This window comes from Camelus ferus, chromosome 12 (genome assembly GCF_009834535.1).
Source record: "Camelus ferus isolate YT-003-E chromosome 12, BCGSAC_Cfer_1.0, whole genome shotgun sequence".
Taxonomy (NCBI): Eukaryota; Metazoa; Chordata; class Mammalia; order Artiodactyla; family Camelidae; genus Camelus; species Camelus ferus.
In genome coordinates, this window is record NC_045707.1 from 44042817 (window position 1) to 44056661 (window position 13845).

General features: G+C 40.4%; 1 long non-coding RNA gene across 1 annotated transcript in view; it reads left to right on the plus strand.

Annotated features, from left to right (window-relative positions):
- The window catches only part of LOC116667712, a 237469-nt gene that overhangs the window by 209988 nt on the left and 13636 nt on the right, over positions 1–13845 (plus strand). The window lies entirely within an intron of this gene.

Sequence of the window (13845 nt, forward strand, 5' to 3'; positions counted from 1 at the left end):
ATGAGACCTCCGTGCACATGAATTGAATTTGTTTCTTTTCCTCCAGTTAATCTGTCTTGTGTCAATTTTATTATGAGTCCAGCCACAAGAACTCAAGAGGGACAAAGGCAGAATCTTCCCCCTCCCCGACATTACATTTTACCGTCTCTGCCAACCACACTTTATTCTTTCTCTAAGGACCTTCGTGTCTTTAGAAATATTGCTCTCCCAGCATATCATTATATTTTCCTTAATATTTCTTTTCGACTACAATTATTTTGCTTTTCCACCCGCTGTTTTACCTTTCTTTTTTCATTCCAAAAAAAAAAAATTGCACAGAGACTCTTTTTGTCTCCATCGACATTGCATGCCTGCCTTTTAAAAATTTCATAGTACAGTATCACATACGTGTAAATAAATTATTGTAATAAAGCCCTCCATATATTTGTTTACTTGTGATGTTTGATTTAGCTGGTTTCATATTAAGAAGTCCTACCCATATTTCTCTAATCCTTTTTAATGAAATCTAAAATGGCTTTCCATATTTTTTGGTATTCATGTAAATTACTTGGTGCCTCATAAATTATAATATCTTTATTGTTCCGCCTAAGAGTTCTCAATTTAAAAAAAAAAAAAACCTTCTGGGTGTTTTTATTTTCCTTCCAAAGTCCATATTACACAACAGTATAGGCCCGATCACCTCCAGTTTCTGAAGATTTTAGTAATCACTCAATCTGCTTTATAATGGTCATTCTTTGAGATGATGTTTTCTTTCTTGTATCTGTTTTTCATACAATAGTCAGATACAGCTTTAAAAACAGATACACTTGTATCTGTTTTCATACAATAGTCAGCATACAGCTTTAAGGGAGACCAAAGAGGCGAGTAGATTGCCTTTAAGGCTTATAAAAAAATAATGCAATAGACACTGCTATGGAGCATTTACTATGTACTGCCAAGCTCTATGCACTTTACATAACTTATCTAATTCCTTGCAATGAGGACCTTTTTATCCCCATTTTGCAGTCAAGAGAGCTTAGTGTCATGGTGATAAAGCAATTTTCTAAGGTTATATAGCTTCTGAGTAGGCAGAGTGGAATTTGAACCCAGTTTACCTGAGACCAAAGGCTCTTACCTATTAAGTCAGGCTACTGTATCTTTAACTGAAAACAACCAGTTTTCTCCACTAACATATGTCGGAACAGCAGCTTCAGTACTCTGGTAGTGATGGAACCATCCCACACTTGAAGATCAAAGACTTAGAGAGTACACAGTCACACGCACAGGGCAGACATGGATCAGAAGGGCTGCCTGTATCCGTCAGTGGGAGCAAGTTAGGTTAGTTCCTTAAAGCAAGACATGGCGATGGGATTCAATGGCCGTCCAAGCTGGTGGTCAGATCACACACACACACACACACACACACACCCCAGAGGGGGCTGGCTTTGTTGGATTACATTACTGAACATCCAATAGCAGATTTGGTTCCAAGTCTGGATGAACTCTTAAATAGCATGTAAATTGTGTTGTCAAGAATACCTTTCTCTTCATCTCTTCTCACAACTCTTCCTAATTTGACATCGTTCTTGGGCAGGCCATCCTCTTTTAGTAGCAATATGGCCACCAGCTGCTATAGGCTTCCACTGAACCAGCCCAGTGTCCCTAGTGGAAAAGAGCTTCCTTTCCCTGACTGGCTCAGCAGAAGTCCTGTCATTCACTGGGGGCGGCGTGAGTGATGTGTTTGTCTATGAACTAAGCAACTGACTAGCCAGAGGATGGGGATACCCCGACTGTCATACTTGGGCCCTAGGTTCACTCCTGGGGCTGGAGGGAAGAAAGGAGTGTTACCCCAATCAGGGTCACAAGAAATATGAATAGCGAGCAGGTGTTCCTGAAAGAACGTAAAATGAGTTCTGGGTACCCACAGACAGCAAATGTCCACGACGCTTTTATAAGAAGGAGAAACAAGTGCCAAGTTTGGCTCAAAACCTGAGCTGCTGAACTAGGTTTCTTGACTTCCAAGTGACAGAGGACAAGATTAGCCATTTAGCTTGACCAGGAAGTCAATTAGCTCTACCAGAAAAGAACAAAGAATCCCAAGGATAAGGAACCAGACATTCATTCATTTATACATTCATTCATTCTGCAGCACATGTCCATTCATTCTGCCATTGAACATTAATGTACTATGTGACAAGCCCTGTGTAGGAGGATGCAGATAAGTTCCAGCACTTTCCATGAAAAAATTCACAGTCTAGACGCAGCAAGAGAGAAGAAGCCTCAATCGATAGCTGTAACAAGAGGAGTTAAGTACAATAATCCATTTTCTCTCAAGGTAGCCTCTCTGGGAGCAACGCCCTCACTCTGAAAGGCATTTTCCAGAGAGCGAGCAGGCAGAGCTCATGTATTAGGAAAACGTCATAATCAATCATGTGCTTGCTTCACTTATTAGGAGCCTATTTGTTCTCTCTGGGATACTAACGAAATTCTTCCTCCTTCTTTAAGAATTTGAAATCTAACCATAGCTAATTTTCCTACAAGTGACGTAGAAACAGGGCACAGATAACCCCCACATCACTTCCACTTGATTTTGCAAGGAAAAGGAAAATAGAATTCAGCTTAGATCCAAATACAGGCTTCCTTCCTTACTTGACACGAAGCCAGTTTAAGTCTCTTAACATCTCTGGGCCTCTGTTTATGCCTCTGTAAAACGGGGCTGTTAACGGTACAGAGGACCGTTATGAGAATGAAGGGAAGAACTGTTTTATGCAAAGCTCTTACACAAGCACATGGTTTGGAGTGAGTATACAGCAGTTGGTAACAGTTGCAATCATTGTTTTATGTATGGCATTATTATTGTTACTGAATTATTTTTGAATGGAAGCTCAGAGAAAGCTGGCCAGTAGCTTGCCACAGTTTTCCCAGCTTGTTAGTAGCAGGGTCAGGCTCAGACCCAGGTTTCCCGACTATCACATGAGGGCTCTAACCCTGCCGTCTCCGGGCCTCCCCATCACACATGCTACCTTTGCAGCTCTGCTTGGCTAGGACTGGTCCTGAAGTCATTCATATTCCCTCAGCGCATACCTGCCAGAGGGTGAGTGTGGTAGTGACAAGAATAATCAGACTTGGCATTTGCAGGATATTTTATACTTTTCAGAGACGTCTTGCATATGTTACCCCATGTGAGATTAAACATTTTCCATGGATACTCCACTCATGGATGATCAAAGCTGGAGTTTTATACTAGTTATTAGATTTGACTTCAGCTGGTTTTCTGGGAGACCCACAAATCAGTCTATTGCGTGTAAGAAACAGCCATTGCCACTACTTTTCAGGGAACTTAGGTCAGCCAGAATGGGGAATTTGGTTTGCATGTCTTAGGGATTTGCTTTGGAGAGGTAGGAAGGAGAGGTGGTGGCAGAGAGGGTAGGGGTGTGATACAGAATTTAAGCTGTTGCCAGTGTCCTGACAGCACTTCCAGGAGGTAGGGACGCTCCCCAGAATCCCGAGAGCTCAGGCTGAGCTGGGTGGATACCTGGGCCATCTCAGAAGGATGGGTGGTTGGCACGGTAACCTCTGTCCGCACGTTCTTTATACAAGGCAACGTGTACAAGTCTCCAGGGCCAGTACCTCTCACTTGAAAGATGGCATTTTGAGGGTAAAAGTAAGAGCTTTTTAAATTAGACAAATCTGAGTTTGAATACTGACTCTGCCACCTTCCAGCTAATAACCTTGAATAAGTCATTTAGCTTCTCTGGTCCTCAATTTCATGTCTTAAATGTGTATTGAAATGTGTATTGGGGTATTTACCTTATAAAATTGTGATGAAGATAAAATATATTAATATAGTGTCTGCATGCTGCAAATGTGTAAAAATGTAACTTTTTAATATTAATTTATTATCGGTCGTAGTAGTAGTAACAATGTAAGCAGTTCTGCAGGTTGAGGAAGATGTTCTGTAAGAGCTCGTTTCTCATCGCTGCCAGTGGAGGGCGCAGCTCAGGGTGGACTCTAAGATGCCAGAGAACCTGAGAGGTTTGGAGGTTGGTGCAGTTGCTGTGAGTATGGCCCATGGCCACTAGTACAGGAACCCAGCAGCTGCCGTCACCATGAGATGCTGCTGCCAGGAGTCCCACACTAAATGGGAGCCCCCCAAGGGCAGGCCGGGTATCATGCACTGTAGGTCCATGACCAGGGAGTAGCTCGTGGAAGACCTTGCTATTGGAGATGCCACCATCATCACCAGAGACCCACCAGGAGCTGAGCCTTTTGGGAATCTGCTTTATGGGAAGCAACTGTAGAAAAGCCCAAGGTCCTAGGGGCCAGGAGTGGCCAAGTTCCAGATCTGAGTACGGTTTAGGAGCTCTGGCTGACTCCACCCTGCCAAAGACACTCTTGGCCCCTCGAGGCACTCTTAGTGTGTGCAGACTTGTCTCTGTGTCTGCATGTGGACTGGCAGGGAGCTGGTCAGAGAGAGTTAGTCTTTTAGTCTTCTGTAGTGAAGACCCAGATGTGGATGGGACCCTGAGGCTGCTGAAGAGACCTTAAATTATAGGCTGGCAGCCCGTTCTTGGTATAACGAGCAGCCTGAGAAAGGGAAGTTTCCGGTAACAAAGGAAATGAGAGTCCTTGTGTTCTGTTTGATGGGAAATAATAGTAGTCTTCTGCAAAATCCTAGCTCTGATCTGAGTTATCTTGCTTCAAGGACAGCCACACTTATGGACCAGCTGAGTTGTGTAGAATCACCTTTGCCAGTTCTGGAATAATAAGCCTCCCACAGAGTTTACAGAGTGTTTAAAAAATTTTTTTAAGTTCATAAAGAGCCTTTCTTTTCTCACACCTTCACCTTCTGTGGCTGCTGGGGGTTGAGAGATTAGATCTCTGAGACAGTCCCTTCTTTGGCCTTGGACCAAATTTTTCTCTCTTTGTCTTGATTTTCCATTAGGAAGTAAAATACATACATACATACATATATATATTTGTTTGTTCGTTCGTTTGTTTAATTGAAGTACCATCAGTCACAATGTATCAACTTCTGGTGTACAGCACAATGTCCCAGTCATACATATACATGCATATGTCCTTTTTCATCAAAGATTATTATAAGATATTGACTATAGTTCTCTATGCCATACACAAGAAACTTGTTTTATTTTTTAATCTATTTTTATATATAGTGGCTAACATTTGCAAATCTCAAAGTCCCAAATTTATCCCTTCCCACCTTCTTTCTCCCAGTAGCCATAAGATTGTTTACTATGTCTGTGAATCTGTTTTGTAGATGAGTTCATAGTGTCTTTTTTTCTTTTTAAAATATGTATATTAATACCTGTTTCAAAGTGTACACTGTGAACATTCAGTGAAAAAAGATGCAGATAAATCACTTTGTAGAAGGCCTGGCAAAGAGAACAATCATAACAGTAATAATAATAATATTTATTAAGTGCTTCATTTGTCCTGCATACTGAGCTTATCGCTTAAATCTCTAACAACTTTTAGTTTAGGTATCATTATTATTGTTATTGTTGTTATTATCCCCATTTGACAGGCAGGGACACTGAAAGACTTTGAGAGCTAAAGACATTTGCCTATGGTGTCCCTGCAGGTAAGTGGCAGGGCCACACTTCAAGCTCAGGCTTCGTGATATTAAAGAACACACACTTCACCCCCTGGCTTGCCTTCCTTGATATACTGAATAATTCTTCCACTCTGTAAGCATTTTCCTCACACCTATTATGTGCCAGAGTCCCACCATGAGCCTCCAGGAACAGCCTGTTGCAAATGGCAGGTTATTAGTTCAGAGTGAAGCACAGTAATTGGCAAGAAGATGTTGGAGAAACACAGCTTCACTGTTGTCACTGCTGTTGTTAGAACTAAAAATGAGAAAGTGACTTCATGAAAGAGGAAGCAAATGAAACCCAATGGCGTCAAAGCATGGGAGACACAACGAGAAGCAGTTTGTACTACAAGCTCTGTCTGTTTTTTCTCTTTAATGCCGTGTATTTATATCATATCCTTGGAGAGATTTTGGAGACTAGAAACCAAGTCTAATTCCCCTCTGGGCCCAGCGTGCTGCCAGGCCCCCACAGTGTCTGCAGATATTTGCTGTTTCACATGGAACTGGGAACCCGTCTGGCACCAGCCCGCTGCAGCTCCTCTGTGATAGAGACTGTCAAGAAGCTGAGGAGGGAACTTGGCATGAACCACCATCTCCCAAATTAGGTACTGCTTGGGTGGTAACGAGATCTCCACACAGGCAGAGCCTTCTGCAGTGGGCAGCTGTTTCCTTGGGGGAAACAGACTTCTGCTGTGATCTTCAGGCACATTCACTGTTCTCTGAGCATCCACATCCAAGGTCCTGGTAGGAGGAGGACCCCTTGAGATTGAGACCCAGGAAACTCCTTGATGGGAGCACAAGTTTAATCCAGTAGCCTGCATCCTATAGACCCCAGATTCAAGGACAGACCTCTCTTCCTGCGACACCCCAGGTGTGAGCTCTGCCTGCCCGGCAGATGCCACCTCTCAACCAAACTGAAGACTAACAGTGGGGTCATTGCGTCCAAGACTGCGGCGAGGCCGGCTGCGAGTCATGAAGTCGTTCTCATCATTTCTGTCGTTCAAACCGGGTATCCAAATGCTTCTGTCCATGAGAACACCTTTCCATCACCAACATGTGATGCCTTTTGAGTTCCTTTCTTTTTAATATTTGAAGAAGGAAGTCACTCACAAGTATTAGGAACTTGTCCACTTCCCTAATGTGTGTGAGAGAATAATCTGTGGCTTTCCAAACAAACCAACTAGGTCCTGGTAAAAGTCCTCATAAAAGGAGAGCTTGCCGGCACCTCCCAGCAGCCAGGCCAAGCTTTCTGAGTCTCATCTTGGATACCCGCTGCCCATGAGCAACCAGGACCTGGGCCAAGAGGCAGCCACCATGTTGAAATCTGATCCATTAGGGTCACAGCCAATCCTACAAACAAGCTAGACTATAGAAACAGGAATTCATCACAACTAGAAGGTGGGGTGGGTGGGAAATTGCTAGTTCCCAATTGACAGCAAACAGCAGGAGTTTATTGACTATCTGTAGTGGTGAACCAAGGTCTGGCAATAATAACTTGTAGAATATTTCAGAACATTCTAGGTTAGGCAAAGGAAGTTGAAGAAGCAAGTCTTGATAGAGCCCAGTATTTCTGACCAGCTACCCCCAGCAAATCTTCTTAGCAATTTCTTTCCTTCATGTGACTCCCTAATTCAGTGTAGAGGTTCCTTTGGGCTGATATATGTGGTCAAAGCTCTGACCATGCTCCGCCAAGACCCTGACTTAGCAACTGCTGTGTGTCCCTGCACAAGGTCTCCTGTGAGGGGGACCTAAGAGACAAAGTGGAAGCTCAGGTTTAATACCGTCGCCTGGGATTTGTGGTACCTTGGACCAATTACTTAGGTTTTTGAGCCTCACTTTTATCACATATGAACTGAAAGTAATACCACCAGACAGGGTAATTAAGGGGACTCATTGCCCTCGTATGTGAGGCTCAGGCCTGTGATGAGTGCTCGGGAGGTTGGATGATGACACTGGTAGAGGCCATGTCCTCTCTACCGGAGCATCATGGGGGTCAAAGCAATGAGAACCCAAGATCCTTCAGTCACTTCTGAAGGCTAGAAGCCAAGGCCTTTCAGCATTCAAGGGACGAAGAAATCCTCCACTCTGATCAGGATGTTTGGGAAAAGCATCACGAAAAAGAAAACATTTGAAATGAACCTTGACAGTTACGTGGGATTTTACCGTGCAGACATGAGAGGCTGGGATCATTCCAGGTAGTGGAAACAGTATAGGGAAAGGACAGGAGGTGGGAAAGCCTCAAAATCTGGGAAAAATAAAGTAATCTGGATAGTCTGGAAAAAAAATGTTTTTGAATGGAATTAGATACCAGGCTGAGAAGGTAGGCTAAAATCAGATTGTGGAGGGCTTTAAATGTTGAGTTGATAAGCTTGAGTATTATTCAAAAGGCAATAACCAGCTGTTTGCAGTCTTTTAATAGAGGACTGATACCTTCAGAGGCATAAATGTTATAGTGATAGATCCTTATCTTCATTAGTTTTCTAACAAGGCATCCAGCAAGGATTTCTTAGTTTGGGATAGAAGCTGGAAAGTGGAATGTCAAGAACTGCCAGAACCAATAAGATAAGGCTTTTATCAATTAATTTTTATAGCATAAGAAACTACAAAATCAACGGCTTAAAACAATGACCATTAATTTAGCTCTGTGGTCAGTAATCTGGCCTGGGCTTAGCTGTGCCTCGAGTCAGCTGGGGTCTTGTTGAATATAGGTCAGGACATGGTCAGTGGTTCTCCTTCAAGTGGCATCTCATCTTCCAGCAAGTCAGTCTGGGCCCCCTCACCTGGGGGAAGCAGGCTTCCAGGACGGCAAGCAGCAGCGTGCACAGCCTCTTGAAGGCAAGGCTTGGGACAGGTACATCATGACTCCTGCCACGTGCTGTTATCAAAGCAAGTCACAGGCCAGCTCACATTTAAGCAGTAGGGAAAGAGACCCACTTATTGGCTACCGGAGCTGCGGAGTCACATCACCAAGCAGCCTAGATGAGGGGAAAGGACTAATCTGTGGCCATTTTTGCAATCAACAACAAGACTATTGGTATTTAGCCAATAACCACATCCGGTGTACTTACACCCCTTCCTGATTACATATCCAAGCAAGTAACACTGAATCCCAATACACCTTTCCTTAATAGCAAGATATGGTGTCAAATCTGGAAAAGCCCCACAAAATGGGGCATTCAGAATTCTAATGTGAGTCTACCGCAGTAAGTTCTAAACAGGAGTTAAGGGCTTATGGCCTGCTGACCAAATGTAACCAAATGTGTTTGTGACTTCTCACTCAGGACAAAAAAGCAGAATTTAATGGGCTATGAGGGAAGAATTGATCCATGAAGCAATTTGGTAGCAATTGCCAACAGCTTCCTGAGAATTAAAGTAATAACAGAAAACTGTCTGAAACGGTTCGAGAGAATAACCTCCAACACTGAAAGTGAGATCATTTAGCAAAGAAGAAAGAGAAAGAGCCACCACGGTAGGTGCTGAGACTGAACATTTAAATAGAAATTTCAGGGACTCTTGATTCCTATATATGTATTTTTTTCTTTCTACTTCTTTTATTCTTGTGATGCCACAAGGAAAATCGGACACATCACCAAACTCAGCATGCAATTAAAAGGGCAGTCAGATATGGCAAAAAAAGTCAAATTAAACTTTAAAATTGTGTTACTTTTATCCACATGATCCTGCACACATTTAGAATAATGACACCAAATGCAGGTCCTTAAATATTAGTCTTATGTGGAGACGTAGTTTAAAACGTACACATCATTGGGTTAGAACAGGCATGGTTTACTATTATTGCCATTCTCTTTCCTCTTCTCAACAATTGACACCTTATTTGTTTTTAAAAAAACTACATTTAAAAGAAAGATAAAGAAGGACATTTTATGATTAAAGGAGTGATACAAGATGAGGATATTACACTCGTTAATATATATGCACCCAACATAGGAGCACCTAAGTACATACAAGAATTACTAACAGAGATAAAGGGGGATATTGATGGGAATACAATCATAGTTGGAGATTTTAACACTGCATTAACATCACTAGACAGATCTTCCAGACAGAAAATAAACAAGGCAACAGAGAAATTAAATACTACAATAGAAAAACTAGATTTGGTGGATATTTTCAGAGCATTACACCCCCCAAAAATAGGATATACATTCTTTTCAAGTGCACATGGGACATTTTCCAGGATCGATCATGTACTTGGGCACAAAAGAAACCTCAACAATTTTAAGAAGATAGAAATTATCTCAAGCATCTTTACTGACCACAATGCCATGAAACTGTAAATCAACAACAGAGAAACAAAGGAGAACAAAAGGAAAGCATGGAAATTAAACAATATGTTATTGAAATAACAATGGATCAATGAGGAAATCAAAGCTGAAATTAAAAAATACCTTGAGACAAATGATAATGAAAGCACAACCACTCAAAACCTATGGGACACAGCAAAGGCAGTGCTAAGAGGGAAGTTTATAGCAATACAGGCCTTCCTCAAAAAAGAAGAACAATCTCAAATAAACAATTTAACCCACCACCTGAATGAATTAGAAAAAGAAGAACAAAAAGCCCCAAAAAGCAGCAGAAGGAAGGAAATAATAAAGATCAGAGAGGAATTAAATACAATAGAGATTAACAAGACCATAGAAAAATTCAACCAAACCAAAAGCTGGTTTTTTGAAAAAGTAAATAAAATCGACAAACCTCTGGCCGAACTCACAAAGAAGAAAAAAGAGAGAGCACAAATTAGCAAAATAAGAAAAGAAAATGGAGAAATTACAACAAACAAAATAGAAATACAGAATATCATACGAGAATATTATGAAAAACTATATGGAACCAAACTGGATAACCTAGAGGAGATGGACAAGTTTCTGGAAACATACTGTCCACCAAAACTGAATCAAGAAGAATCTGAACACTTGAACAATCGATCACTAGAAAGGAAATAGAAATAGCAATTAAAAACCTCCCTACAAATAAAAGTCCAGGACCGGACGGCTTCACCGGGGAATTCTACCAAACATACAAAGAAGAACTCATACCAGTCCTTCTCAAACTCTTCCAGACGATTGAAAAGGAGGGAATACTCCCAAACTCATTCTATGAAGCCACCATCACCCTGATACCAAAACCAGGCAAAGACACTACAAAAAAAGAGAATTATAGGCCAATATCACTGATGAACATAGACGCCAAAATCCTCACCAAAATTTTAGCAAATAGAATCCAACAACACATAAAAAAGATTATACATCATGACCAAGTGGGGTTCATCCCAGGGACACAAGGCTGGTTCAACATACGCAAATCAATCAATGTAATACATCACATCAACAAGAGAAAGGACAAAAACCACATGATCATCTCAATCGATGCAGAAAAAGCATTTGATAAAATTCAACACCCATTTATGATAAAAACTCTCGCCAAAGTGGGTATAGAGGGAACATATCTCAACATAATAAAAGCTATATATGACAAACCTACAGCCAGCATAGTACTCAACGGTGAAAAACTCAAAAGCTTCCCACTAAAATCTGGGACAAGACAAGGATGCCCACTATCACCACTCCTATTCAACATAGTCCTGGAAGTCCTAGCCACAGCAGTCAGGCAAGAGAAAGAAATAAAAGGGATCCAAATTGGAAAAGAAGGGGTAAAAGTGTCATTATATGCTGATCACATGTTACTATATATAGAAAACCCTAAAAGGTCCACACAAAAGCTACTAGAGCTGATTGAAGAATTCAGCAAGGTAGCAGGTTACAAAATTAACGTTCAAAAATCAGTTGCATTTCTTTACACTAACGATAAATCAACAGAAGAAGAAAGTAAAGAAACAATCCCCTTTAAAATAACACCCAAAGTAATAAAATATCTGGGAATAAATCTAACCAAGGAGGTGAAAGAATTATACACAGAAAACTATAAACCATTGATGAAGGAAATTAAAGAAGACTTTAAAAAATGGAAAGATATTCCATGCTCTTGGATTGGAAGAATCAATATTGTTAAAATGGCCACACTGCCCAAGGCAATCTACAGATTTAATGCAATCCCTATCCAGTTACCCAGGACATATTTCACAGAACTAGAAACAAATCATAATAAAATTTATATGGAACCATCAAAGACCTAGAATTGCCAAAGCATTACTGAAGAGAAAGAAAGAGGCTGGAGGAATAACTCTCCCAGACTTCAGACAATACTATAGAGCTACAGTCATCAAGACAGCATGGTATTGGTACCAAAACAGACATATAGACCAATGGAACAGAATAGAGAGCCCAGAAATGAACCCGCAAACTTTTGGTCAACTCATCTTCGACAAAGGAGGCAAGAATATACAATGGAATAAAGACAGTCTCTTCAGCAAATGGTGTTGAGAAAACTGGACAGCAGCATGTAAAACAATGAAGCTAGAACACTCCCTTACACCATATACAAAAATCAACTCAAAATGGATTAAAGACTTAAACATAAGACAAGATACAATAAACCTCCTAGAGGAAAACATAGGCAAAACATTATCTGACATACATTTCAAAAATTTTCTCCTAGAAGAAATAAAAGCAAGAATAAACAAATGGGACCTAATGAAACTTACAAGCTTCTGCACAGCAAAGGAAACCAGAAGTAAAACAAGAAGAAAACCTACGGAATGGGAGAAAATTTTTGCAAATGAAACCGACAAAGGCTTGATCTCCAGAATATATAAGCAGCTCATACGACCCAATAACAAAAAAATAAACAACCCAATCCAAAAATGGTCAGAAGACCTAAACAAGCAATTCTCCAAGGAAGACATACAAATGATCAAAAAGCACATGAAAAAATGCTCAATATCACTAATTATCAGAGAAATGCAAATCAAAACTACAATGAGGTATCGCCTCACACCAGTCAGAATGGCCGTCATTCAAAAATCCACAAATGACAAATGCTGGAGAGGCTGTGGAGAAAGGGGAACCCTCCTACACTGCTGGTGGGAATGCAGTTTGGTGCAGCCACTATGGAAAACAGTGTGGAGATTCCTCAAAAGACTAGGAATAGACTTACCATATGACCCAGGAATCCCACTCCTGGGCTTGTATCCAGAAGGAAATCTACTTCAGGATGACACCTGCACCCCAATGTTCATAGCAGCACTATTTACAATAGCCAAAACATGGAAACAGCCTAAATGTCCATCAACAGGTGACTGGATAAAGAAGGTGTGGTATATTTATACAATGGAATACTACTCAGCCATAAAAACTGACAACATAATGCCATTTGCAGCAACATGGATGCGCCTGGAGAATGTCATTCTAAGTGAAGTAAGCCAGAAAGAGAAAGAAAAGTACCATATGAGATCGCTCATATGTGGAATCTAAAAAACAAAAACAAACAAACAAACAAAAACAAAGCGTAAATAAAGGACAGAAATAGACTCACAGACAGAGAATACAGACTTGTGGTTACCAGGGGGGTGGAGGGTGGGAAGGGATAGACTGGGATTTCAAAATTGTAGAATAGATAAACAACATTACACTGTATAGCACAGGGAAGTATACAAAATGTTATGATAACTCACAGAGAAAAAAATGTGACAATGAGTGTGTATATGTCCATGAATGACTGAAAAATTGTGCTGAACACTGGAATTTGACACAACATTGTAAAATGATTATAAATCAATAAAAAATGTTAAAAAAAATAAAATGAATGGAAAAGTGAAAAAAAATAAATAAAAAATAAAAAAACTACATTTATAAGCAAAATAATGTGGTACACGCTTCATTCTGCTCATACAACTTAATATTATTATTAAATATGAGAGAATTTTAATAATCAATAACATCGCTATTCAAGCTTTCTCATGGGTAGTATGAGCCACTTTATTTCTACAGAACCATCTAGCCGATGAATTCAAATTACTCTGAATTCTTAAAAACAACTCTGAGTCTTTTACTATAAGCATATTATGAGAAGAATCTCACCAACTAGCAGCAATAAGGAGATGGCTATTCTACCAAGTGAGAATTCTTAATCACAAAATATTTTTAAAGACAGTTTACTCTTAATATAGCAAGTATAATATGGAAATAAGGAGTAAAATGAACTAGTATTGTTTAGAAATAAACATAACCCATTAAAAAAAGGGGGGCACTTAAAAAAATGGAAAGATACCCCATGCTTCTGGATTGGAAGAATCAATATTATTAAAATGGTCACACTGCCCAAGGCAATCT